The 21,422-nt window shown below is 38.3% G+C and overlaps 1 protein-coding gene across 6 annotated transcripts in view; it reads left to right on the top strand.

Moving 5' to 3' along the window:
- Positions 1-21,422, top strand: part of UNC5C (unc-5 netrin receptor C) — a 429,397-nt gene that overhangs the window by 305,272 nt on the left and 102,703 nt on the right. Inside the window, exon 1 of one of the 6 annotated variants that reach the window (XM_086406590.1) lies at positions 1,512-8,212. The exons of 4 other annotated variants lie outside the window; for them this stretch is intronic. The gene's annotated coding sequence lies outside the window, so the exon portion shown is untranslated. Of the gene's footprint in view, positions 1-1,511; positions 8,226-21,422 lie in introns of those variants that run through there. One more of the 6 variants, XM_086406592.1, reaches the window with a different exon arrangement.

Genomic DNA, 21,422 nt, shown 5'->3' with positions numbered 1-21,422 from the left:
TGTGATGTAATCAAGGACATACCTAAAAGCCATAGCCACACACCATGAATAAAAACATGTTTGAGGAATGTCAAGTAGTTTCATCCTATAAGTTTTCCATTAGCTCTTAATTTTCATTTTCTGGTTTTGGTGAAACAAAGCCTATTGAAAGTTCATGAAATATTATAAATCAGATTTATACCATGATTTTTTATTAGCACCAGACAATACAATGCCCTTTGAAAATGCCTGTCCATGGGGGATAGGCCTGCATGACCACAAGAGTATTCTATGCTCTCCTTGAGACACCATTTAGAGCACACTGCTGAGGAGAATCATCTAATAACATGTCTTTTATTTCATTTCAACTAATTCCAAACTCTGAAAAATGTTACCCTGTTAGGATTATCAGAAGACATTCTAATATACATCAAACACTATTGTCCTGGCAGATCCAGTATCCTACAAACACGAGAAAGCTTTAATTTGATAAGTAACATAACTGCCAACTTGCTGGTGGTCCTTGTTAGCCTCTAAACTACACTGAGTTCTTTGGAATTTTTACTCTTTATTGCATATATGGAAAGAAGCATTTTTTAAATTGCTATAATTTGGGGCTGTATATGGGTCAGCTGATTTTTTGTAAAAATAAGCCTGCAATTTTTCCTGTCTATGAAATTATAAAATAATATTACTAAGACTTACTACATTGTCCAAAATTTTTTAATATTTAATCAATGCACTTATCAGATTTCCATAGTTTTTATGTCCTTTGAAAATTCAGGCAAAAGTGAGAGTCAGCACAGTTAGTGTGTCCCATAACAACAAAATTAAACATCTGATAGCTCTTTCTAAAATAATAATAATAATAAATTAATTAGAAATTTAGGCAGGGCCCTTACAAATGACTCCATTTTCTGTCACTACCATTCACATCTCCAGTCTGTCAATGCAAGACTCTGAGTGGCACTTTTAATGAAATTTTCTTTTCTTTTACTTTGAAAGAAGAGAGTTGGCTTTTGTCTTGTACCTGACATCCCATGGCACTTTCTAGCACTGTATCAGAGACTATGCATGATTACTTCTGCTTTATCCAACCACACCAAAACCTTATCTTCTACCAATGACTCACAGGATGATTTATTATGATTAGAAAGGAAAAAGCTCTTCTCTATGCAACATTTCATTTCACTTATGAAATAAGTATATCTTTCTCCTTAATCATATCTGTCTTAATCTAAAATTTTAATGCAAACCTCCTCCATTAAATTGCCTTAAAGACCAAAACATATCCTGAGTAACACGAGTGTCCACAGACTCTTTTTGACTCAGTGTTTCTTAAAGTGAGCAGATCCCTGCAGAGATTTTCAGTTAGGAGATTCTAGTAACTTCTTGGAGAAGGCAATGGCACCCCACTCCAGTACTCTTGCCTGGAAAATCCCACGGACGGAGGAGCCTGGTAGGCTGCAGTCCATGGGGTCGCTAAGACACGACTGAGCTACTTCTTTCACTTTTCACTTTCATGCATTGGAGAAGGAAATGGCAACCCACTCCAGGTTTCTTGCCTGGAGAATCCCAGAGACGGGGGAGCCTGGTGGGCTGCCGTCTATGGGGTCACACAGAGTCAGACACGACTGAAATGACTTAGCAGCAGCAGCAGCAGTAGCTTCTTAATTTTTTTTAGTTTTCTCAGCAAAGTAGTTCACTTTGTCAAGGAGTAAAGATTCATGACTGCAAACTAATTGGCTGTGAATTTTATCTGTATCATCACTGGGGAAGAGACCAATTAACACTTGGCAAGCTCAAAAATCATATACCATTTGACATTCAAAGAACTATATTTAATGTGATTTTTTTTCAAGTCAGGAGAGAGATCAAAAACACTTGCTTGAGAGCAGGCTAATAAACTCCTGTGTAGATTATTTCCAACGCCCTTAGAATCACCAAGATGAGAAATCTAATGTATACCTTAACTTGACACATTGCAACTGTCATTTGCTCAAGAGGAGCAGAAAAAAGAGAAAGGGATGAAATATAACGTGATGAATTAAGGGATTATAAAATTATTTTAATTTAATGATATATATATATATTCATTATCTACTATTTTATTTGTTTGAGGAATTTAAAAGCACAAAAATAGAATGAAATGAAATACTGATCTTAAAGGGAAACCAGAAGGTAAAACTCTCATGTGTTACCATAAACAAAATCAGTTTTTAAGGTATCAAGCCATACTGGCAAGGATTCTTGCTTCTTTTGTGTTCTAGGCAAATGATTTTGAAAAACTCAGATACTACATGCTCAACAAATACATGATTGATTGATGCAATTTATCTTTGTTTAGTAAGTATATGTCTAGCACCATCGAACAGGTAGTCAAGTTCATTATTTGTAAAATATCAAGAGGCAATAATTTCCTTCCCACATAAGTCAGTAGGTTTCCAAAGAGCTCTACTAATCTTAAGTTACAGGAGCATCACCTTTGGTGCAGATAATGGCACAGGGATTTCTGTGGTAATAAATTACATTTAATTTTCTTCTCTATTTTGGCTTTAATTTTTGCTACATAGTGTTAAACTAATTTCCATTCAGAACTCTAGGCTTAACCCCATGTCACCATTTCTGACTGTTGGACTTCAAGCAAGGTATTTCAATTCCTATACCTAAGTTTCCTTAATTAAATTACAAACTGAAGATAATAATAGTGTCTCTCCAGAACGTAGTTGAAAATTAAATGAGATGATATATGCAAACAAATCACTTAGAACATGTAGAAGAACTCAAGAAACATTACTATTGTTATTAATATATTATTCCTCTTGATTCAGAGAAGACTGAACTCAGCCTCTGGAATTCACAGTAGTCACTGGCACACTGGGCCTCTGATCGGCACTGTAGGGTATGTAGCGATGAGGCTTCTGTCCAATGAAGAATCACAGAGATTCCCTCCTGTGTCTTCTAACCAGTTATTTTGATTAAAATCCACAAATGCTACAAATGAAGATAAATTTTGAGCTTTAAAATAAGGAAACTCCCTTATTTATGTAACATATTTACTCTAAAAATGACTTGTTACTGTGGAAATCTGCACCAAGTCCTGATGTGCTGCTGTTCTTACTCTGATTTTTAAAGTTATCTGTTTAGTCATCATGGGCCTAGAACACTGGACCAGACTTTGTGTTTCCTCCAAAAGAGGGAATTTGGAGTGGGATTACTGTTGGACGTTCTCCTTTTCCAAGCAAAAGGAAAGAGAAAGTCTCAGAGGAGGAAGAGACCAGCTCAGGATTCCCTGTACTCCACCTCTCCAGGTGGTGACAGTCTGGACAAAGAACTCCTCTCAGTACTCACTGGTTAAGAAAAAAAAATATGTTGCAGGTACCTCAGAGATGAAGCACAAGAGTTTCAGAGCTCTAGTCTTGGCTGTTCCTTCCTCTGGCCTCCTCCTTGCCAGGCCCTCTCTTCATTTTCTTTATTTAAATATTTATCAGCCACACAGCTTCCTTAGCACAGGGCTACTAGCATCTGGCAGAGAAGGCAATGGCAACCCACTCCAGTACTCTTACCTGGGAAATCCCAGGGACAGAGAAGCCTGGTGGGCTCAGTCCATGGGGTTGTGAAGAGTCAGACATGACTGAGTGACTTCACTTTCACTTTTCACTTTCATGCACTGGAGAAGGAAATGGCAACCCACTCCAGTACTCTTGCCTGGGAAATCCCAGGGACGGAGAAGCCTGGTGGGCGCAGTCTATGGGGTTGTGAAGAGTCAGACACGACTGAGCGACTTCACTTTCACTTTTCACTTTCATGCACTGAAGAAGGAAATGGCAACCCACTCCAGTACTCTTGCCTGGGAAATCCCAGGGACTGGAGCCTGGTGGGCCACCGTCTATGGGGTTGCACAGAGTCAGACACAACTGATGTGACTTAGCAGCAGCAACTAGCATCTGGGGGCCTTCTGCAGTATTAAAGGTGCAAACCCTTTTGTTGCTGCATCATAGTATGGTCCAGGGATCCCCAGAAGCAAGTACCTTGGGGTGAGGGGTACCTAGCTATTAATCAGCAGATACAGAACTATTTCAGTATTTCATACCTGGTATGAATGAAGCAGTAAAGCTGCCTGAATGTCAGCCCCTACGTTTTCTGACTTTTTATAGCTCCAACTATTTATTATCTCTGTCAAAATATGTGTGTTTACTCCTTTGCCTGCTTGACTAGATTGGATGAAATAAGAAGAAAAGGGATTTTTGTTCATGTTTATCTCTAACACAAGCAGACTGTAGGTTACATAGTAGATTCTCTGAGTGCATTGAATTAAATGAAATAATAAAGAGTCCCTGTTGGATGTGACAGAGAAGCTGCACCTCAGGAAATGGAACTTTCCAGAAACAGGATGTTTGTCACCACGGAAGCTGTGTGCTGAGAGAACTCAGTGCAGGTGGAGTAAGGGAGTCGGTCAGTCAGAAGGGTTCTAACCCACTGGACCATTTGGATCACTCCAAAAGGCCACTGGGAGTCATGGGACAGGTTAATAGTAATTATATTAAAATTAAAAGTAGACTCTGTGAAAGAAAGAAAATAAATCCCACAAATAATCTGAAATGGTATTGCTCAGTATTTTTAATAACTCTTTTGCAAGGATCAGGCCAAAAATATAAAGCTTTTCTTCCATTTCTGGGGAGGCATTTGCCTTCCTTTAGCAGAAATCTCTCATCTCCCCAAAGAAACCAGAAAATTAATATGCCTGAACGGGTGCTGGGTTGCTCCAGTGGCATAATAGCAGAACTCTGTGAAATGAATCCCTCCTTGCTCATTTTGGTTTATGCCTGGAAAATGTTGCTGTCATATGGTGAGCCAGAAATATACTTAGAGATGCTTTATTTCATCAGATTCTCTCTTTTGGAGAGTACTGGGATCAAAAACATCAATGGATATGACATTTGTCGGCATGACACAAGGAGCAAAACTGAATTTTTCACTAAAATAAACCTGTGATTTGTTTCATCTTAAACAAGGGGATAATTGCTCCTCTAATTATAATTGAACTATTTCTCACAGGAGTCAAATTGGAGGAACAGGGCACCATGTTCAACTTATTGACCCAATTGTGCTTAAAAAGTGTCATCTTAATTATCAACATTTGCATGTCTAATTAGCAAGTGGGAAAATATGGGGTGAAGTGTATAAGAATAGATTATTTGGCAGTCTTGCTCAACAGGAAATAGAATTTTTAAGCTGATAATGCCTGGGAGGAAAGCGGCTGGCAGCCGGAGGCTTCACCAAATATATAGCATCAGGTGGCTGTCCATCTAATTGATTATTAATATGACCACTGAACACTTCGTTTCATGAGAGACCTGCATGTTTCACTGCCATTCCCTCATAATCAGAACTTTGTGTTGATGCATTTCCATGCAGGTACATTGTCTCCCAAGCTGTGCTTTATATTCTTTGTGGTCAAAAGAGGTTTAGAGAGAAGAGTTTGAATACTAATTTGCAGGGAGACGTTGCTTTCAGTGCCCAGTGATATCTATTGGAATTTTCTCCTAGCATGTGTATAACAAGAAGGGTCTTGCCCTACAAACAAGTTTGCTGCAAGTATCAGGTTCCTTGACTGGTAGCCAGCTTGCAAGCTTTACATTGGTCCAGTCAACAGTTGCCAACATTGTCTGTTTATTTTGGTTACTTCATATGATTTTCTGTCAATATGTGCATCTAATAGTTATGCATAGAGATCACCATAAATAGATAACTGGTTTGCAGATAATTCTGTAAACCAATTTAAAAATATAATAAAGTGAACCAATATCAACATCACTTTTTAAAACACAGGAATAAATAATAAACTTTCTTTGGTTTATAATAGATTTGTGGCATGACTTCTGCACACATACAGTGGTTCCTTTGAGCCTATAGTACAAAATCCAGTTTTTATTTTTACTCACTAAATCATTTATTCAAGAAATATTTATTGTCCTCTCACCATGTACTAGACACTCTTCTATTTGAAGGCGATACATGGCAAAGTCCCTAAATGGTAATAAAACACTAAAAACAAGGGGGAAAAAAGCACAGGATATAATCAGATAATTGTAAGTTAAAGGAAATACGACAAGGTCATATCTGAGAAGGCTGATGGTTGTTGGGGATCAGGAGTCACTTAAAGTTCAAGGAGAATCTATCTGATGAAATAACATTTGAGCTGAGATCTGAATGACAAGAAAGAGCCAGACTTAAAAAGATCTGGGTCAGGAAGCTCCAGGCAGGGGAGGAGAATACCTCAGAATGTGGTTACAGATTAAAAAGGAGGCCAGTGTCTCTGAGACAGTGAGCCAGGAGGAGGGCAGGAAGCCCTTCAGTCAGAGAGTTAGGATGCGCCTGGGGACTGAAACACGGTAATGGGAAGGGATTTTGTTTCTGAATATATGCAGTCATTGGAGATTTTAAGTGAGGAATTGACACGACCTGATACATTTTACTTCTAAGCTCATTCTTGCTGCTGTAGGGAATGTAGATTTTAGAAGTGTGAGAATGGAAGCAGAGACACCATTCAGGAGATCTTGCCGTACTTCATGCAACAGAAGATAGTTGTTGGTCTTAGGGCAGAAGAGATAAGAGAAAGGTGGAGAAACAAAGGATATATTTTAATTCCTTTGGGAATAGAAATTCTGAACATGGATTTTAAATTTTATTTTATTAAATGAATAAAATCTAGAAAGAATTTGGTTCTTCAGAAGAAAGTGAAATCTTCTGTGCTAAAAAGAGCAAACCATAGAGCTTTTCTTAGATAACCTAAAATCTGTGGTCAGTAGACTTCAGCTGTTTTCAAATACAATCTGTCTCTCAGTGGTGCTTCAGCAATAGGCAGTAACCTATCTTGAGTCCATGATCCCAGGGCAGGAGGGTCTTTTATTTCTACAGTCCTTATTTCATGAAAAAAAAAAAAAGTTTTTCCTTAGATAAATTCTTTGGCTTTGAAATTTCTTTCAATGATTCTTCATATGCCTAGAGGCACTATTTATTGTAAACTCACTGTGGAAGAAAAGTGGTAGTCGCAGAGAGCAAAAAAGCAGTGTTTTTTAAAAGTGATCAGTTTTAGCAAGAGGCCAAACACTTTTAGTTGGTAAATGCTGAGTTACTTAATCTGAAAGTTTATAGTAAAGACTGGTTAGAAGCTATCTCGCGACTAATCAATTATAGGTCTTTTGCCCTGAAAAAGTTAGCATTTTAAGGACATTTCAGTGTCATTTTGCTCCCTTGTAAGATATTATCAGAGTCATGCTATTTTGGGCTCTTTTGGTGATTGTCACTATTGATTAATTTATCAGCATGCTTTTTATCTCCTAATAGTAGAATTTAAGGTTTAGAAAAAATTTTCAGATTTCAAGACAAGTTCACATCTAAAATGTGGTTCACACACATTCATCTCTCAAAAGCAATGAGTCAGGTGCCTGTGTGCCTGCATGCTCAACTTCATCCCACTCTGTGCAACCCCATGGACTGTAGTTTGCCAGACTCTGTCCATGGAATTTTCCAGGCAGAAATACTGGAGTGGATTGCCATTTCCTGCTCCAAGGGAGCTCCCCCACCCAGGGATTGAAACCACGTCTCCTGCATCAGCAGGCAGATACTTTACTATTGAGCCACCTGGGAAGCCAATGAGCTAGACATGTGTCCAATTAAAGGAGTGTTTCTGCAGCAGGAAAATAGGACCCCTTTCTTAGCAAATTCCTTCTGTTTGCAGAAGCTACAAAATGTCAGTCGTTTCTGTTACTAAACAAGTCCCTACGCCAGACCTGCAGTGAACCAATCACTGAGACACTGGGATTTGCAGCTAAGAGTTTACTCACAGAACAGCCAAGTAAGAAGATGAAGAACAAACTTTAGCTCCGCCTCCTTGAGGTCAAGCGGGTGGGATACTTAAGGGATAAGCAAGGTGTTCTTAGGTTGGGGAAAGGTGATTGGTGGAAGCGGCACAAGGGGTGGGAATGGGTATTCTGCGCAGGCTCATCTCTGTTAAATGCTAATACATATTCAAAATGAAGATGCCCAGTCTTACCTGAGGATGCAGTTTCCAGTCTTCCCTAGTCAACAGGCCACTCACCGCCTAAAACTGGTCACAGGTTCAGTTTTAGTGTCAGGGGTCCCAACCAGCCTTAGCCTCTCGCACTGGGCAGGAGCTGGCTTCAAGTTCCTTTGAAACAACTGGACTCTGTGGAAGCCGGGAAGCTATGTAAGTAAAAGAGGTGGGTAGGGGAAAGAAATACTAAAATATACTTTATCAGTGAAGGCAGTTTGTAAGCAAAGAGGTTTTGACAAGTTGATCCCCTTTCTGTTCTGTAAGATAAGCTCAAGAATTTCTGTTAGTTATCAGCTTCTGTTAAGTCTGTGGGGCATGGTTTTATTTGAACTTGGTTTTTAAAAATCTTCTGGCCTTTTTTTCTTTGTACAGTTATCTAAAGACCATGCTTGAAGACCAATACTTTTACAGCATAAAAGTACAAATACTTTCACAAAGCTACTGAAAGGTACAAAGTATATTGGACAGTGGTTAACACAGAAGTGAATGAATGTCTTGTTGCTATTGCCAATCTTGAGAAGCAAATAGCTGCATAAACAAAGTAGCCTTCCATTCTTGACTAGAGATAGTATCAGAACAATGTCTTCACATTGTTGGGAGACTTGGGAGACACGGAGAGTTTCTTTGTATACTCTTTTTTTTTTTTTTAATAGCAGTTTGCTTCTTGTCTTTTAAGATACTTTTTACCCATAACTTTAATGGGTAAATAACATACATTTGCAGTCTATAATGAAGACTTTCTTGATTGGACATATGAAACACCTGTTGGCAGGGTGAGACCACCCCACCCCCAGATCATTCTGTGATTTCAAACTCTGGGGCAATGGAGCGCTAAATCCTACTTGGTGAAAGGCTGTTGCTGCTACTAAGTCACTTCAGTCGTGTCCGACTCTGTGACCCCATAGATGGCAGCCCACCAGGCTCCCCCATCCCTAGGATTCTCCAGGCAAGAACACTGGAGTGGGTTGCCATTTCCTTCTCCAGTGCATGAAAGTGGAGTGAAAGTGAAGTCGCTCAGTCGTGTCCGACTCTTAGCGACCCCATGGACTGCAGCCTACCAGGCTCCTCCATCCATGGGATTTCCCAGGCAAGAGTACTGGAGTGGGGTGCCATTTCCTTCTCCAGGTGAATGTCTACAGAAGGCTTATTAGCTATCTTTTTAGCATTGTCAAGACTTTACTAGTCAAGGCTTTAGCCATAGGTTATCTGTACTGACTTGACCTGGGAGCTTCTTAACAAGGCAGAATCTCAAGCCCCATACAGGGCACTTAATTAGAATCTGCATTTTAGCAAAATGATCAGAACCATTCTTCAGTACCCGTTCTCAAAGACTAGGATGCACATTGGGATCATCTGGGAATCATTAGAAAATATTGATACTTATAGCCCATGCTAAAGACACTCATTTAATAGGTGTTTTGTGCAGGCTGAGTATCACTATTTTTAATAAGTTTTTAATAGCTCCCTAGGTGATTCTAAAATGCAACAAAATTTGAGAACCCCTGGTCTAAAGGGCAAGGTTAAAACAAACAAATAAGGAAAAGTTCAAACTTGTCACTTCTAAACCAGTCAGTAAAACTTGGCCAACTCCCAGCTTCTAGCTAATGCTTTTTCTAGAAGCGTGGCTTGGCTGAGTGTGCATTTGATAATTGCCGCATAATTGCTTTTCCCATTTGTATGATTAATATACATGTGTTCAACAATTCTAGGCTGAATCTTCATTCTTCAGGTGTACACATGCTTCTCTATTCTGTTGAGTCATTTTCAACCTCAGTGCTCTGACTTGAGGGACCCTTTAGCAGCGTAACCTTTTTGATTGATACGGATTTTTCTAGCTAATGCTTGCTGGACTCACTTTTCATATTGGGTGGCATGTGGCAGTTTCCCTTTGTTAATTAGAACAAATGTGCCAATTATGTTAATGTTTCTCCAGATACCAATCAAAGAATAATTAGACACAACACATCTGTCTTGCACAGGGGAGTAGAATAGAAAAGAAAACTGCAAGATGCATTGCTCTTTATTATTTACATATATGGATAAATAGTTCTTTAGCCAATCACATCGTTAGCAGTTCATATATCAGGAGGGCATAGGGTACCAATAGCTATTTGGGAGTCTGAGCACCTCTCCCTGTTAGCAATTTCCTGAGCAAAGTCTATTTCTAAAGGATCTCTGCAAAGAATTTAAGTGGTCTGTCTTTTCTTTCAAAATAAATAAATAAATAAATTTACATTTCTGTATCAGTAAAATGTAGGTATGTCATTTACCCTGAACTGTAGAAAGAAACAAATTCTTAAGTATGTACAACTCTCAAAAAGAATTCAATTTTATTGATATAAAAGAGCACACTGAAAGAAATCACAAAATTCAGCCTATAGGATTATATTGAAGGTGTTGTAAATATATGCAAATCACTATTGGATTTATAATCTGTTACAGTTTCTACTTATATGTTTCCATGTGTCTTAATTTTGGAGCTTTCCGATTAATGGAAAAATTGAATTTGCTTCTGTTGTTTTATTGACATTTACAGTCCATACTGGGCAGGGTTTTAGAGAGATGTGGTTGTAGCCTAATTATTTCATAATGTGAGTAATGCCTCTGCCCTTATATTGTTTCTGGCAGAATGGAGATGAGACCTATGAAACAGACACATTAGCCTTCTTGAGGGTAGTCAAAATGTATCCTAACCACTTCTCAGATAAAGCTTTTGTTTAGAATTTAAAGTACATGCACTCTAGCAAAGTATGGCTTACATTCCTAACATTTGATAATATTAAACTATGTACTTTTGTCATCTAAGGTTAAAACATCATCCTTGTTTTTATAATGTCTATATTATTGTGGTTCCAAATATTATATTGTCACTATCATTCTTTTATAGACAGTTGGCCAGAAAAGAAGAATGAATTTCAGATTATAGATTCTTCTTACTGTGACACTTAGGAACAACTAAGAGAAGACTTTTAATATATTTGGAAATAGTTGAGTTTACTAATGCTAGTGCAAGGCATTTCTGTAAAGCCCCTAATACATGAATAATCTGGAATATATTCCTTTTGCCCAGGGGCTTGGAAGGGATAAGGCAACAAGGAAGTAGACGTAGGTGTTGTTTTACTTTTTATTATATCATTCTGCCCCAAAGGTTTATCTTTTATTTTTTAATAGTAAAACATGAACATAGTTAGGTTTTAAACAATTTTAGTAGTGAGCCATAAAAAAGTAACTTAAGTAATTTTTAGAAAATAATTGTTGTGTAAATGGGTCCCCCACTTTATGTACTCTTAACATTGGGAGTTTTGAAGTCTGTCTTAGGTAACCTAGCTTTTATGATATTTCACTAGAAAGAGAAATGAATAAAGGTGAGACAATGAGTGTAGGAAGCCAAGATTAAACATGGGGATTATTTACCCCATCTGGAATGTTAATCTACTTTCCTGTCTTTGCTGGTGATGTAAATAAAAAATTAAAGTGAGAAAATAGAGTATTTAGGGAAAAGATAATAGAGTTTTGAAAGATGAGGGTGCTTGAATGCTCCAGCAACTGCTCAGAAGAGGTTATGCAAGCCTGAGCCCTTGAAAAATGATCTCCATGTTTTTCTGCACAACTTCTCTTCCCCTGACAGCACTTATAGAGCCAATAGTTCTGAATTTTATAAAATATCAGTAACAATAAAACTATAAAACCGTGCATGTAAGAGCCATAAAAAAAAAGTTGATCCTTAAATCACACCACACACAGAAAGGGATGGCAGTTTTACACACCTTTTCTGGGAAAACACAATATGGGGTCAATATGCTCTAGTCCTAAAACTTAAAATCAAATTGGGACTCACTCATCATTAATAAAATCATGTTAGGGTTTTCAGAACTATGTGCCAGGCTGAAGGCATTAACAGGACTGAAAGGCCTGTTGGAGGAATTTCTAAACGGTCTCTCATTTTACCATGACAGCTGGGAAGCAGTCCTCTTACAGGATGGCTTGAAACATGATGTACACTAGGGGGGACTGAGGTTGTAAATAAGGAGAAACTTCCTAATCAGGAGAGTTTTATGAATGAAGTCTCACAAACCAACACCATTAGTCCTATGTAGTGGAAAACTGAAAGATTTCTGTTTTTTTGTTTTTTTTTCCCCCTGTTTGGTATTATGAGTATAGGCATATGGTTGTTCAGTCACTCAGTCATATGTATTTCTTAATAAAGACACTGAGGAACACAGAAACATCAGCATTTAAAATACATTAGTGCAGATGGATGTAGTTCTGTTTGGGGTAAAGTTAGAGAAGAGGCAATTAAATTGCCTAATCTAACTCTCTCCTAATTCTAAGTGCTTTACCTTCCATAGTTCATTAAATCCTCCCACAAGCCTGGTAGAAATGGTCTTTCCTGTTGTACAGGTGAGGGTTGTGATTCTAGGAACTTACAACCTACCCGTGACTGCTGACTCAGCAAGTGGGAGGACCAAAACACAGCCAAGTCTGGCCAGGTCCAAAGCCCATGTTTTGTTCTATAGCAAAATGCTGTATTGACTGCATGATTTTGAAATTTAATTCATTAAAATGGCACATCGTATGTAGCCTTATTTGACCAGTTTTCATGAGCTAATCATATAATATCCAGACAAAAATTATTTTATGGGAAAAGTTGTTTTAATATAATTATCTCCTTGAGGGCTTCCTGGGTGGCTCAGTGGCAAAGAATCTGCCTGCTAATGTAGGAGACATGGGTTTGATTCCTGGGTCAGGAAGATCCCCTAGAGAAGGAAATGGAAACTCATTCCAGTATTCTTGCCTGGGAAATCCAAGAACAGAGGAACCTGGCAGGCTGTATAATCCATGGGGTTAAGTGATCTCACTGATTTTCCAAAAGTAGGGTACTCATATTTACCTGAGTTGTATGTTACTATTTATACACAATTCTTAAAATGGTTAGAATTTTAGAATGTAAAAGAGAAGTTAAACTCCACTTAAGATCCATTAATAAAGAATATCTCAATGATTTTTAAATATTTAATGTTCAAGAACTTTTCCAAAATGTTTTTTTGTATCTTTTTTTCAATAATTTTTTAGAATTTTATTTTATTTTTAAACTTTACAATATTGTATTAGTTTTTGCCAAATATCGAAATGAATCCGCCACAGGTATACCTGTGTTCCCCATCCTGAACCCTCCTCCCTCCTCCCTCCCTATACCCTCCCTCTGGGTCGTCCCAGTGCACCAGCCCCAAGCATCCAGTATTGTGCATCGAACCTGGACTGGCGACTTGTTTCATACATGATATTATACATGTTTCAATGCCATTCTCCCAAATCTCCCCACCCTCTCCCTCTCCCACAGAGTCCACAAGACTGATCTATACATCAAGGTCTCTTTTGCTGTCTCGTACACAGGGTTATTGTTACCATCTTTCTAAATTCCATATATATGCGTTAGTATACTGTATTGGTGTTTTTCTTTCTGGCTTACTTCACTCTGTATAATAGGCTCCAGTTTCATCCATCTCATTAGAACTGATTCAAACGTATTCTTTTTAATGGCTGAGTAATACTAACTCCATCTCATTAGAACTGATTCAAATGTATTCTTTTTAATGGCTGAGTAATTCTAAAATTAAATTAATTGGTATATGCTGCTGCTGCTGCTAGGTCACTTCAGTCGTGTCTGACTCTGTGCAACCCCATCCCTGGGATTCTCCAGGCGAGAACACTGGAGTGGGTTACCATTTCCTTCTCCAATGCGTGAAAGTGAAGTTGCTCAGTCATGTCCAACTCTTCAAGACCCCATGGACTGCAGCCCACCAGGCTCCTCTGTCCATGGGATGTTCCAGGCAAGAGTACTGGAGTGGGGTGTCATCACCTTCTCTGTGGTATATACTATAGGTCATTTTTATCTATCATAGTACTGCTCTTACTTTTGTGATAGTTTATGATAAATAGAACTTACTTCCCTGTTGGCTCAGACAGTTAAGAATCTGTCTACAATGCAGGAAACCTGGATTCAATCCCTGGGTCAGGAATATCTCCTGGAGAAGGGAATGGCTGCCCACTCTAGTATTCTTGCCTGGAGAATTCCATGGACAGAGGAGCCTGGTGGGCTACAGTCCATGAGGTCACAAAGAGTCTGGCCCAACAGAGCAACTAACACTTTCACACTTTCAGTACTTAGAAGTCATATGAATCTTTCAGCTTCTAGGGTCAAAAAATGCATGTATTACTAAGACTCAATGGAATCCAACATTGTAATTGTGTGAAACTTCAGCAGTCATAATTATTCAACAATTTGCCTTATTTCTAGCACTGCAGTAGTGCTTGGTGCATAGATATTCATAGAGTGAACTAGTTTTGGGTAGATCTTACTGACTTTTATTTTCCTGTGCAATCATGTCTGTTTCTTATCTTTAAATGTAGCAGCATGTCTCAATTGAGGTTATTTTCAAAACCTTACTGCTTATGGTAATAGTTTTTTCATATGGATAAAGCTCACTCATTCATGTCTCTGTTCATATATTCATCCCTGCTTTCTTTCACCACACTTCATCGTGATGGCTTTACTTCTGTGTTTCAAACAACAGCTTTTGCAAGTGCTCTTCTCTGTACCTGGAACATTCTGGCTCAGGGTTGGCTCTTCCTAGGTATTCATGTCCTAGTGTGTAGTTACTTCTTAAGAGAAGCCGTGTCTGTTATCTAAAGCAAGGCTCAGCCAACTATACTGTACAGGCCAAATATGACCCACCTCCTGCCTGTGTAAATGAAGTTTTAGTGGAACACAGCCCTGCTCATTCATTTATGTATTGTCTGTGGTTTTTGTTGAGGGACCATATGGCCCCTAAAGCCTAAAATATTAAATATGTAGTCCTGTACAGAAAGTGTTTTCTGACCTGATCTAAAGCACTGTATAATGCTGATTTACTTTTTCTAGACTTTAGCACCACTGAAATTATCCAATATGTTAATTTATTTATATGTTATTTTCTTTTCTCTTGAAAAATCACTTTTAACAGACTTTATATGGTTTATTGATGAATCCCAGGTACCAGGAATAGTGAGACCACATAGTAGATGTTCAACAAATATTAATTGAATAAATGATCAATATATTTTTTAACATCTCTGCTAGGACATTATGCTTGATAAATGAAGTGAAAGTGGCTCAGTCGTGTCCAACTCTTTGTGACCTCCATGGACTATACAGTCCATGGAATTCTCCAGGCCAGAATACTGGAGTGGGTAGCCTTTCCCTTCTCCAGGGGATCTTCCCAATTTAGGGATTGAACCCAGGTCTCCTGCATTGCAGACAGATTCTTTACCAGCTGTGCCATAAGGGAAGCCCATTATGCTTGATAGGGTGCCTACAAAATGTATTCAAAATGAATCATATTGTATGTATTATATATATTGATATATATACAAGATATATATTATAAATATATATTTTAAATATATATATGCAAAGTAAGACTCTCAAGAACTTTTGTGGTTGGTATCCACAAACTCTACATAAATTATTACAGTACAGTGATAAATGGTTTGAAAAGAGTGCCAGAGCTGCACATAAAAGGAAAACGCTGATTTTGCTTATGAGAGACTAGGAAGGCTTTAAAAAGGAAGCATCTTCTGAGGTGAATATTCAGGAAGGAATGGAATTATCTCAGCAGAAAAGGAGGAGAAAGGCATTCTGGGTAGAGCGCACAGACAGTACAAAGGTATAAGGTGGCCGTGTTCTGATGATCACATCAGAGGCAAAAGCTGAGGAAACATTAGGAAGTTCAGTGTGCCCAGAGAGTAGGATTAAGTTTCCAAGGTAAAGCTATTACCATCCAGGGTCCTTGGACTCCTTAATCAATAGAAATTGGTAAGAAGCAGATGAGGAATTCAGACAAGGCTTTATGGGGCTTGGCCTGTAGCAAGAGGAAGTGAAAACAAGAAATAGGTGGCCTGCTTCCTTAAGTGGCATGAGGGTGAAGGCAGATCAGTAGGTCCTGCCGGAAGGGTGGCCTTGAGGGTCTGCCCACTCCCTTGGTGGTGCTGTGTGCAGAGATCATGCATGCACAGTACCCTGCTTTTGCTCCTAGTACCTCAGAAATGGCACTTGGTTATTAGCCTTTTTGTATCTTATTGTTCATAATTTGCTGCAGCTCAGGCATGACACGGCTGAGTGACTTCACTTTCACTTTTCACTTTCATGCATTGGAGAAGGAAATGGCAACCCACTCCAGTGTTCTTGCCTGGAGAATCCCAGGGATGGGGGAGCCTGGTGGGCAGCTGTCTGTGGGGTCGCACAGAGTCGGACACGACTGAAGTGACTTAGGAGGAGGAACAGGCATGTACACAGTTATTTTTAGTCCCTGTTTCTTTGTATTTCTGTTGCTTAGAGAGACATTTGTTCAGGTGCAGGTATTCCAGTAAAGGATCCCAGATCCCAGCGTATCTCAAAGTTAGAGGAGGAATCAGGGGCAGCTTGCAAAAGCTTTCATATGGCACACCATGCAATTTGAATTCTTAAACTGGATACAGGGACACATGAAGAACATTTTTACTGATTTTTTTTAAGATTTACTTTTTAGAGAGAATTCTGTTGAAATTAAAATGGTATCACACTACTTAAGAAGAGTGGGGCTAGGGAAGAGAGCCAGGTTTGAGAAATATTTGAATAGTGTTGCCAAACCCAGGTTTAGCTGCTTACCGATCATAAGCCAGTAATTCAAGAGGCAAGTGTCAGTAGAAAGGAAAGATACTGAAATTAGAAAAGCTGGCATACTGAGAAGAAGAACTTGTGTCCAGAAACAAACTCTGAAGATTCTGCTCAGCCATGACAGTTTTTAAAGGAATTATGGAGAAGAATCTTAGTGAATCATTGAGGCGGGAGTTTGGTTTCTGCATCATTCTCCATTGCATGCAGACTGGCTGGCTCTTTTCAGATGTTCTCTTGCCCCAAGGATCTGCCTGCAGAATTACTAAGGGAGCTGTTAGGGGTAGAGAACTAGTCATTTCTTAACTGCTTAATCCCTTATTCTTTTTGTTTAGGAGAAGAATCAAGGGGCTAGATAGAGCATGTTATGCATTCAAGACAGCATAAGTCAAGGGTTAGTTTCAATTTCTTAGTGATCTCATTCCTATAATTAAGTTCTTTTAAGGTTAGAAGGGAACAGAAATGGGCAAACAGGAAAGAGGCAAAAGACCTGCTTTCAGTTCCCCACCATCGAACATCATCAAACATCATTTGAATTCTATGGAATTAGGGGTGAAGATCCATCTCCTGTAACTTTTTCATGCTGACATAGGGAGCCGTATTCAATATGGGTCTGTAGCATCTCTTTGCTGACAATTTTAGTTGTCCTCCTACATGTATGGGCAGAGTAGGCTACAGGTATTTTGATGCCCATTAAGATATAGATTATTATGTGCAATAATGTTAATCCCTTCCCTTAAGGTCAGTTCTTGGGATTGTGCTAGCCACAGATTCAGTACTGCTCAAGATGGAGCAGCTTGTGTCTACAGTCTGGTCATCATGAAGTTGGCTTTCCTTCCCCTCTGGTGGCACTTACAGTATCTGTAAAACAACTCAGGAATGTGCCTCAGACACTGAGTCTGTGACTCTGTTGCCCTAATCATAAACTGCTTGGCTTTGTACTGGGGAGGGGATTGTAGGGTTCTGCTTAGTTCTAGTAGAATCTGTAACTTAATGGAATGTTTTTTTTTTTCTTTTTTTAATTTTATTTTATTTTTAAACTTTACAATATTGTATTAGTTTTGCCAAACATCAAAATGGAATGTTTTGAAGAGAGCTGTGAGAATTATTATAAACTTTGAGTTTAGAAATGGGAGGATAATGATTCAAGAAGATCAAGTTTATAGAGAGAGGACCTTTGTTAGGTGATATTGAGGTCAATTCAGCACCTTAAACTGTTCATATTTGTTGAGCATGTACATAGAATTATCTGGAAAGTAATTGGAAATGTGAATTATCTAGGAAGTAATTGGAAATGTGAATGGAACATAACAGAACTTAAGACTGAAGTTAATGATTTTTGAGTTAGAGGCCATGAGAAGGAATCACCCAGTCAGTGCATTGAGGCTGATTGTTTGAAAACCTGGCTTCATTTTAGCATCGCCTGAGGAGCTTTAAAAATTCAGATGCCTCGGTCCTTTGTCAGCCCAGTTAAATCAGACCTGCAGGTAGGGCCCAGGCATGGGAAAGTCTTCACAGCTCTGCCACGTGATTGTGGGGAGTCTCAACAAAGTGGAGAACCGCTGCTGTAAAATAAAAGAGGAGAAAATGAAAGAGATCCCTGGGGAGGACTGTGAAGATGCTAGATGAAATGAAGGGACCAGGGAAAGAGGTCTGAGAAACAGCAGTCAAGTGGCAAGAATACATAAAAGAGTGAGAGAAAATGCCCTTGGACTGGGCAGTTGGGGAGGTCTTTGGTCACCTCTGAAAGTGAAGTGTGAGCTGTGAGTGTGAATGCAGACAGCAGTAAGTTGAAGACTGAATGGATGGGCAGGTGAATAGCTGGGGACTGAAGATTCTGCTCTTTCAAGCAGTTTAGCCAAGAAGGGAAGGAGAATGCAGAAGCATAGATGAGAAAGGATGGGCTTGTCACCGGTAGTTTTGTTGGTGGCTTATTTTGGGGGTGGAGGAGATGTTCGTGTTTGTGGGTGACTTGATAGAAGAAAGGAAGAGCTTTGAGAGGACTTTATATCTTTTGGCCTATTTGTTCTGTTAAACACATACTTCATCTGCTGAGATTAAAGAAGATCACAAGAATATTGAGTAATTTGTTGATTACCTAGGACCTGAAAAAGCCTCAAGAGGTGGAGGAAGTGGCCAATGAGTACGAATCCAGTGACAGATTCAGGAAGATGAAACTGAATCCTGTTTGCTAATAACACTTTTCAGCTAGCATAAGATGATTTTGTTTTCATTTGTCTTCCCTTGATTGAATGTTGAGCAATGTGAAGATCTCACATTGTGAAGATTGTTCTTTATAGAACTATATCACTTTGCTCAGCATCTTTTCCATAGATCATGTTGCCTAAGAAAATAACAAACCACAGTATTGTTAGATCTAACACAGCTGAACCTGGATATGTACAAATAGAAGGTGTCCTTAAGACAGAATTTGATGGAAAGTTGTTAGGTTAAAAAAAAAGTGACCATTAAAACTATTTTTAAATATTTTATATTAGGTGGTATTCTTTCCTGTTTACTAAACTTAGATCTCAATTTATGAAAGTCATTTAAACTAGTAAAGATACTAAAAGTTAAGTTATATTAAATTTTAACTGGAGTAAAGTATTTACACTGTAGAAGAATAATATTCAGTTCAGTTCAGTCGCTCAATCGTGTCCGATTCTTTGCGACCCCATGAATCGCAGCACACCAGGCCTCCCTGTCCGTCACCAGCTCCCAGAGTTCACTCAGACTCATGTCCATCGAGTCAGTGATGCCATCCAGTCATCTCATCCTCTGTCGTCCCCTTCTCCTCCTGCCCCCAATCCCTCCCAGCATAATATTAACACCAGCTTTAAGTCATAGGAATAAAAGTGAAAGTGAAGTCGCTCAGTCACGTCCAACTCTTTGCAACCCCATGGACTATTTATAGCCTACCAGGCTCCTCCGTCCATGGAATTTTCCAGGCAAGAGTACTGGAGTGGGTTACCATAGGAGTAATCAAAAGTGCTTTCATATATCATTTTTAACATCTCATGGGACCTTTATGAAGGAAGCAGGGCAGATATGAATATGTAGAGATCAAAAGGTTTAATGATATTAAGTGATTTGCCTAAAGTCAAACAATTAGTGGATGGGACAGGTGGGTCTTAACTCTAGTCCTTAGAACTTGAAACTAAAGTGTCTTTTGGTAAGCTCTCATTGGCTTTATGTAAATGTGAAGCAATATGTGTAACTATGGAAGTACTCAGGAGAAATATGCAGAGTTCTGTTCACTAGTCCCCAACTCCCACTCCTATTATCCTGTTCCTTGGTCTTCCTGATTATCAGCCTCTCTCATTCTCCCCTGATAGATTTCCTTTCTTGATGACGGAATCACTATCCTCCCATACCCTAGAATAGTGAACTTCACATTTTTCTTAGCATATTTCTAAAAGATTTAAATAAAGATAAATCGATAGCTTACATATAGCTCACCAACAATTTTAAGTTAATATCTGAAATGTTCTTCATAAAATTAAATAGTAGGAAAAGATATTATGTCTGGGTATATTATAAATATTTGACATCTTTAAATAAAGTGATTAGGTGTCTTAAGATGACCCAATGGAATGCAAACACCAAACACCATAATGATTTCTTAACCCAAATCATCCATTGATAAAATGAGAACAAGTTTTCTTTAACAGAAGGTAATATTTGGATTGATCTTTTTTCTATCTTATATTTCTACACCACTTTCTCCTTGGATTTTTTTTTTTATCCTTAAATAATACACCTAATGCACAAAAATTTTAGTTACCATTCCATACCTCTCTCTAATAAAAAATATGTGTGTAAGTTTTATATTTTGACAATAGAGATATGTGTTAAATTTCTTTTGGATTAAATTGTCAGTACATTCATCCTAATTAAATGATTTGTCTAAAGAATCCAAGTATCCTGCAGTTGTTGGTAAATAATTATTTAATATAGAGACTGAGTTTTTATTAGTTACGTCTTTAAACAGGAGAAATGATGTTGTCATCCTCCCCAGTTAGCTCATTTAGCTATGTTTGAATGTTACTTTCACTGAAATGAGACTGGATAACATCAATTTTATTTCTGTCATCTATAATAGATTCAAATACTGAGCTGCTTCTCATCCATAAATAAGTAAATAGGAACACATGGAGTTATATTGAACAACATCCCCCAACTCTATACATTTTCTGAATTATACACCAAAAATCATAGTGTTCTATCATCAACTTGAAACTAAAGTGTCTTTTGGTAAGGTCTTCTTGGCTGGCATATTAGCTCCTCCATTAATTTTGATGAAAACAAATAATTGTAAACTGGTGATTTTCAAGTGGAAAATAATTAAAGTATCTTACTCTGTCAACTTCCACACTTAGATTTCTAATAACTTACTTGCTTGGTACCCTTGGGTTTCTTACCCCCTCACAGTGTACCATGATAAGATTGGGATAAAGAGAGGCCTTTATTTTGAAAAGTAGAGGACAAGTTCTCAAGGCAAGTTCTTTTTAAGATGCATATGGGTGTTCAAGATATGAATATTTAATTCCATAAATACTACTTGTTCATGTAGGTGCCCTTTAGAAAAGTTTGTATGCTGCTGGGTACTTGAATCACAGTTTGAAATCCTTACACCTTCAAACTATCTAAATTGAAAGAGTTTTCCCTAAA

This window comes from Bos grunniens, chromosome 6 (genome assembly GCF_055505025.1).
Source record: "Bos grunniens cultivar Pamir isolate PY7600 chromosome 6, Bosgru_T2T1.0, whole genome shotgun sequence".
In the NCBI taxonomy this organism is placed as follows: Eukaryota; Metazoa; Chordata; class Mammalia; order Artiodactyla; family Bovidae; genus Bos; species Bos grunniens.
Note: the sequence above shows the minus strand (reverse complement) of the source record. Positions and strands in the feature narration are given on the sequence as shown.